We start from the raw sequence: 7,992 nt of genomic DNA on the forward strand, positions 1-7,992 counted from the left end.
TGATATTTTAATCCATTTTTGGCCGCCATCATTACAGATTTCTTTTAGGAAAATAATAAATCTCTAGGAAAATTCTTAAAAATCCTGTCTCTTAAGAATATCTTAAAAAAATAATAAATAAATAAATAAAACGAAGAAAAACTTACCAGCATTACCGTGATTTATTATCACCATTACAACTTTGCGAATCTCGCGAAAACCCCTCTAGCATGTAGAAATAGCATGGATTAACCCACAATTTACGCCTTATTTTCATAATCTTAGCTACTATGCATAGTCTTAGAAAAATGTTACACAAATTTAGAAAGATAAAAGAACAATTTTCATAATTTAATATCACTATTGTTAATAAAAACAAAATAAAATTCGTCGTATACTCAGACAATTTACAATTAAAAAAAGATTTCATTGAATACGTTCTACCATCTTCAATATTTTGATTATTTATTTATTTTTTATTTATTTATTTATTTTTGTTTTTGATATTTTTGCAACACCGCACCAAATCCTAGTGATTCACAACTTCAATAGATGGCGACACGTGCATTAAAATCCATCATTCTCTCTTAATTTCGTTCCTCAACCCAGATATGCAACAAAACCCACTCAAGCATATCTTGATTGTCTGTATCATCCTTACAGCTGACTTCACTGCATATGTTTACCTGAAAACTGATTGTTCTCGTCTGGAGGTGAGTGACTTTTTCAAAAAATTGCACGGATTTCCCTCAAAAGTAAGGAGAGCGGAGAAAAAACTTCGATTTTATGATTTGTATTACTTCTTTGACATTTTATTTAGTGGTAGTTTCGTATTCTCCGTTGCCATATGGTAGGAATATAATGTGAAAGTATGGTTTTCTTTCAACGCTTTTCTATTTATGACAGATAAGAAAAAGAAAAGAAAGAAAAAGATTACAAATATTTATACTTCATGCGTGGCATCGAGGACAATAGTAAAACGAAAATATCGAAGTATGTTAATTTTATATGAAATTTAATTTGAATACGAACTCTTAGTTGATTTTTACAATACACTTAGCTGGGTTTTTTTTTTAATTTCATGATTATCATTGTCTTTAACTTTAATATAAATTACGTCGCAATTGATTTAAATATCTTTAAATTAAAATATAAATAGAAAGCGAATTTTATAATTTTTTGCTGTTTGGAAATAATGTCATTTAAGATAGCGAGTTTAAAATCACAATTTGTCAATCTAAATTGAAATATATCTATATATCTAATTTAAAATATATCTAAAGTAAAATATATCTATATTTTATTTTATTTTTTTTAAATGTTTTCTTAAAAAATATCATTTAGAAAAAGAAAACTATCAAACAGAAAAATTACCATATGGTTTCTCCCGCAAAATTTCAAGCGATATTGTTTTTTAAACTGCAACATTTAGTAATATCCAATAAGTTTTTATTAAAAATACTGCCTTATTCGAATCATTGGTATAATTTCAGTATACTTTAATGGAGAATAATCCTAATAATTTCTACTTTTGCAAATATAATTGTCTCATCAATCTTACAACTTCATTTTTGAGTAATTAGCCATTAACAAAAAAGGATTTTTTTTTTAAAAAAGTGATTGTACAGTATCATTCTAAAAATCACTCTCTTATAGTTAAGAGACCAGGGCCATACTTTGTCCATATTGGTGGGGAAGATAAATTTATGAAAAATATGATAATAAACTAAGTTAAGTAGATACCTTTATTGTTAGTTACCACTTTATTTTATTTTTTCATTTTTATCTTATAGTAGTGATTTCTAATGAAAATTAGGATGCTACGATATACGAAGCATAATAGACACGAACCACGAGAGGGATTTTCCAACTCAGGAATTTTAATAATCCGTGCTCTCCTATTTGGCATTTTTTTAAAATAAAGAAAAACATGATTTTAAACTTTTTGTTAGTTCAAGTAACAAATTTTAAAAGAATTAGAAGCTTGCATGCGACCACATACAGCCAAGAGAAAAATCTTTTAAAAACTAGCGCAATTTGTTAAAGGCCATTGGATTGTAAATTAGCATCCCGGGGTACCATGGGCCTTAAACCATTAATACTAAACTACAAAAAATGGCCGATATGCGAAAAATGCAATTAAAAAATTTAATGGCCTATATTTGATTAGACCAAAAGCACACTTCTTTCTGCGATCAACCTGTTTCTACTTTAACACTAGAACCAATTTGGGCAAAACGAGGGGGTCAATTTGGCCCCCTCGTTTTCTGTTGCTATGTATTTCGAAAATTAACCTGCTGAAAATGTTGAGCATTTCTAACTTTTCACAATTTGATCCAATTTAAGTTCTTTTTTAATCATTAATGGGTAAGCTTAATGGAAAAGTATCTATGGAACCTTGTACCTAGAATGGACCCTTAGGACTTTGGTATGTTTGGGTAAAAGGTATCCTTTAGTAAATATAAGGTACCCTTTGGTTAGCATAAAGTTACCCGATTTCATTGAAAATAAATATTTCAATTAATGTATGTTTATCAATTCAATCGGCATATCTTTACAACTATGAACCTAGTGCCTGGCTCAGTATAGCCATTTCTGGCTCTTGCGCCAATAAAATCCAACCAACCAACCAACTTTACAACTATGAAAAAACTTTTCTGAAAAGAGTAAAAGTCAGCAGGTATAGTATTGTGTGTAGATTTTCCCATATATTTAATGTAGTTGCCGGAGTAATTCTTTTTCAAAAAATATTATTATTTTATAATTTCTTTTGTGTCCTTAAATAAATGTATTCTATTGATTGAAATGGTCGGGACTATTTCTGTTAAATTTAATTTTTTGGTTCAATAGATTTTATTCTCAGCCGGGTTGCTAATACTTATAAAAATAACTAAACAAACTATTATTAATTCAGAGAAGTATGAAAATATTTTTAAAAACTGTATTTATATTATAGAAAAAAAATTTAAATTTTTTTTCTCTCCTTTATTATAAAGAAAAAATAGAAAAGAAGAAAGAAAGAAAAAACTACCTAATTCAAAATTATATATTTAGAAAATAAGATTTACTGAAACACCTTTCGATAATTATTTAAGCGGGGGGCCCTTAAACGTACATTTTTTTTTTACTTCTAAAGGCCCCTAACGTTGTGCATGAAAAAATGGGGTACCTGCAAGTGATTTAGTGTGGGTATCTTGATCCTGATTGGGTGTTGAAGCGTGGCATTTGTTTACGTTAGCTACTGTTCTTTCCATTCTATTTCGAGTAAATCAAGCCCGTTAAGTATCGATTCTCTTAAGCGACACATTCTACATTCTTACACAAGGATTCTTCCACAAAAATTTCAATTCTTTTACTATATATTTCTTACCTAACACAAAGACAGGCATGAAGCCATGCGGAACATAAATATTCAAAATATACATCGAAGTTGCAAGGTATACAAAACAAATATATATCACGATTACAATAAAATACATAAACAAATAATAAATCTAAGTTAAGTAAAGAACGTAGACGAGGAAGTAGATGTGAGAAACTACAAGTTAATTAACTTTCTAAACTGCTGTTTGTAGAAAATGCAACACCATGAAGGAATCATCAGAATCAAATGAAATTCGCAGCAAATGTCAATTATAGGATATTATGCAAATTAATAAAGTTTCAGAGCCATCGCGCGTGCGTGGCGCGCGCAGCGCCCTTCGAATTGATGCTGAAAGCGTATAAATAAAGTGCTGTAGCGGGACGTTGAAAATAGTCTATGATTTTATAATTATCTACGCTGGAAATTTTTAAGGACCGATGCCAACGTTTTGGAAGAATAAGAAATNAAATCAAGCCCGTTAAGTATCAATTCTCTTAAGAGACACTTTCTTTATTCTTTCGCAAAGAATCTTTCACAAAGATTTCAATTCTTCTCACTATATATTTCTTACTTAACACAAAGACAGGCATGAAGCCAAGTAGAACATAAATATACAAAATATGCATCGAAGTTGCAAGGTACACAAAACAAATATATATCACGATTACAATAAAATACATAAACAAATAATAAATCTAAGTTAAGTAAAGAACGTAGACGAGGAAGAATCATATTTCAACAAATTCGATGTGCGAAACGCCGATGAATTTAATTATCTTCAAATTAATTAACTTCAAGTTAATTAACTTTCTAAATTACGTGGGGAAGCTTAGATCAACTTTAACACGCCATTTTGCTTATAAACGATCAGCCTTATGCTTTACCCAAGGCTCCGCAAAGTCTAAAGGTGGCTCTGAAATATTTTTTTTCCACCTGGACAATTAAATAATTCGAACGTATGTAGAAAAAAAAAACTGATGCTTATGTCATCTTAAAAGCAATCGAAATTACAAAACTAAGGTTTATCTTAAAAATTTGTTTCGATGATACTCTTTCGTAAAGGGAAGTAAAAAATTACGTTAGAAAATAATAGTTGAATATAATACTAAAAAAAATGTTTCTAGCACTCTTATCTAACTCACTTTCCTTGTAGAATTCTAAATTATTTCTTAAGAAAGATGTATTTAATATTATTGTACATCTGTGCTACGCTCAAACAAGTTTTCTGGAATGGATTAAGTATTTCAATTCCTTTTAATCCGATTTCGAAACGAAAAGAAGAGAAATGATGGGGTATTAGCAACCATTTGTCTTCTATATTTAGATCCATATCGAACATTCATTTCTCCTTTCCGTTTAGCTGAAGATTTATAGAAATTCCAAATGCACGTTTTATACATGTAACAAAACTCATTTGCTTCGCAGAACTATTTTAATTTTTTTTAACCTAATCATATTTCAGTTATTATTAATTATTTATATATTTAGTACATATAGTGGCAGGCTATATACTTAGGGCTGTATAGTGACAAACCTCAATTTATCCAAAGGTATGGTAGCAACTTCTAACATTTTCAAAGAATTTTTTTTCTAATATTTAAATTGGTAGAAAATTTTATGTTTACATTTTAATTTTTATTTAATTCATTTGATTCTTAATGATTTCCAAGGACTGCGAGAACCTGGTTGGTAGGATGTTGGTCTCGTGTTCGTGAGTACTGGAGTTTGAATTCCGCCAGTCGAAGAAACCCGGTGCATTAAATGGTGATTGGCGCTCGTTAAATCTGTTGGAGTTACAAAGTCCTTCAAGTTCTCATTACAAATCAATACCTCTGCGAGAATAGGAGATTGATCGTTCTGTTTTTCAGGTCAAAATCTTGATCTGCGGATGAGTGATTAGATCTATGAATGGGTTTGCCCTGTAAAACGACTGCGACGTGTGCATGTGGCTGAAAACGTATTTTTGGTCATAGATGGCACCAAGAAACTCTCCCTCTAACTTAAATTCGCTTGGTTTCCTTGGCAGGCTACCTGGTATTGGCAAATGCCAATAAAAACAGTAGCAATGACTTACACCATTAAAAAAAATAAATATTTTAAACAAATAAATATGGATAACCTCACAAGTTCTGACGAAATAAAATTAATTAAGATTCTGTTATTTGACAACCATTTTAAATTTTTTGGTGTACTAAAACATTGGCGTTGATATCAACGCATAATTTACATCCAGCTATTCATTAGTATTGTTGACAGATAGGTACTTTACAAATTTCCAACAAGAGCCTTGGAGGTTCAAATCCCAGAGATGGCTGATCGATAGAAATTCCACACCCTGCTCGCACCGACCACAATGTTGACGAAAAACATCCTCAGTGGTAGAGCGATCATGGGTTAAAATCTCCTTGACTTCAAGTTAACCATGGGAAGTTTTCGTGCTTTTTCTCTCCATACAACACAGTTCCCTCAAAAATTGCTGCATGAATGCAAATTTCTCCCAATACTTGATCCTGGAGTTCCTTTGTCTTCTCGAATGGGTACAAAATTGCAAGGTTAAATAGTTGAACATTGGTTGTCGCAAACTCGAAATTGGGTCAGCTGTTCAACGACGGTTATAGAATAGAATAAAGGCTTCCAACAACCTTTTTCATGGGATATTTTCACCAGGGGTTTTGAAATTACTATAACTTTAATAATTGTGAACACATATTTAACTTTTATCTAGCAACATATATAACATCAAATATACATTATATTATATCCATCGTTGAACAGCCGACCCAATTTTTGGGTTTACGACTACTAATGCTTAACTCCGTAACCTTGTAATTTTGAACCGATCCAGAAGACAAGGAAACTCCTGTATCAGTACCCCCAGAGGTTTTGATTTGCTATGAGAACATGGAGGACTTTGGCACTCGACAGATTTAACATGCATCAGTCACTATTTACTACACGAGGAGTCTTCGGCCAGCTGGGATCGAACCCACGAACTCTTGGACATTACCGACTAGGCTATCTCGGCCTAACATCAAATATATAAAATTTATTCAAATATTGATTAAAATTATTACATACTTAAAATGCTTAATAATGAACATGACATCAGAGCATAAGTTTCGCTACTGCTGTAAACATAAAAAAAGTTCTCCTTTAATAACAAGAGTTGTCAGCTATACGCACTTAAAAAAACTTAGAGTATTGCTAGAAAGTCAGAAATACTATTCTAGCAGAAAACGAGAAAAAACTATAAGATATATGTGTTTCACACATATCTTATAATTTTTTTCGTTTTCTGCTAGAATAGTATTTCTGACTTTCTGAGTTAAAATAAAACAAATTTGGTTTTAGCTGCCTTAAGCGCTCTTCCACTTTGATTTATTATTTTAAATATTTACTTATTTTGTCTTTTTCTAAATTTGTAAATCAGTTTCGTTCTTTGATTAAAAGTATTGTTAATAATACCTACATTTATTTTAATCTGTTCTAAAAGGGATGTTTTTTCCCCCAGAATAAATATTAATTTTTGAAATAATTGCATTTCCATATATACCTTTTTTTAAGAAAAGAAAGAAAGAAAAGAAAAGGAAAAAACTACCTTCAAACTGAACAGATATTTTGAAACTGAACAGAAATTTTTATAGACTAAATTATTTTCCACAAAAAATGTATAAGTTGATATAACGGATTACAAAAATCTATTTTGTGGTAAAAATTACATGTTTACTTCTATTCTATTGCCTAAGGACAAGGCTGTTACCATCTAAAAAAAATTTACTTTCAATAAAATTCAGAAAAATATACAGAGTGCAAAAAAGAAAAAAGAATGTGCAAGTTTTCTCAAAGAGCTCAATGATATACAGTGAGCAATCATCATAAATAGCTTTTTATCTAATGATCGGATTTTCATGTACCGGGACTCAATCCTTATTGTTCAAAGGCCTAGCTTTAAATAAACTAATTAATTAGTCCAGGTGATATTTTAAATTACGAAATCAGACCCTTTCTCTAAATAAGCATAACTTTTTTTTCGACTGATTTGGATTCTTTATTCGCAATCTGTGAAAGATGGTCCAAATAGTTTGATTAGTAGGACGGTGGTCGAAAGTTTGGACCCCTTAATCTTAATTTTACTTTTTATGTATTTCGCCATGTGTCAAGAAATTTTTAACCGAATAGAACAAATTTTGCAATTCGCTTGTTCAAAGATCATTCCAGGCAAAAAATAATTTTTAATAATTATTTATAATTTCTTATTATCTATATATAGATTTCTCTTACACGGCACCAAAAAAAAGCCTCATTACAACTCCCGGAATGGCAACGTTAAAAAATCGACCAATAATTGCTGCTAAAAATGTCACATGGCAAATCTAGGTTAGGTGGCTCAACATGTAGCGCTTTTAAAAACGGAAACAATAACCAGAGTGAGCATTATCAGGTTGTTCAATTCAGATTCATACCCTAAAAACATGATAATTAATTTAAACTCAATTGGGTATACTATAGCCTACGTCACAGGTTGTGTTATTCCTACTGAATTTAGCCCATGAACGGCATTTTCTGCGAGCCTAACTTCAAGCCACAAATAAACAAACGAAGTGTTCGATCGCAAAGAAGGACTTGTTCCAGATTTTATTGCATTATAA

General features: G+C 30.7%; 1 protein-coding gene across 1 annotated transcript in view; it reads left to right on the plus strand.

The window, feature by feature from the left end:
• Positions 1-595: 595 nt before the first annotated feature.
• The window catches only part of LOC122271722 (transmembrane ascorbate-dependent reductase CYB561), a gene marked incomplete in the record, with an annotated part of 61,388 nt that continues 53,991 nt past the window's right edge, over positions 596-7,992 (plus strand). Inside the window, 1 exon segment of the mRNA XM_071186080.1 lies at positions 596-692.

This window comes from Parasteatoda tepidariorum, chromosome 10 (genome assembly GCF_043381705.1).
Source record: "Parasteatoda tepidariorum isolate YZ-2023 chromosome 10, CAS_Ptep_4.0, whole genome shotgun sequence".
In the NCBI taxonomy this organism is placed as follows: Eukaryota; Metazoa; Arthropoda; class Arachnida; order Araneae; family Theridiidae; genus Parasteatoda; species Parasteatoda tepidariorum.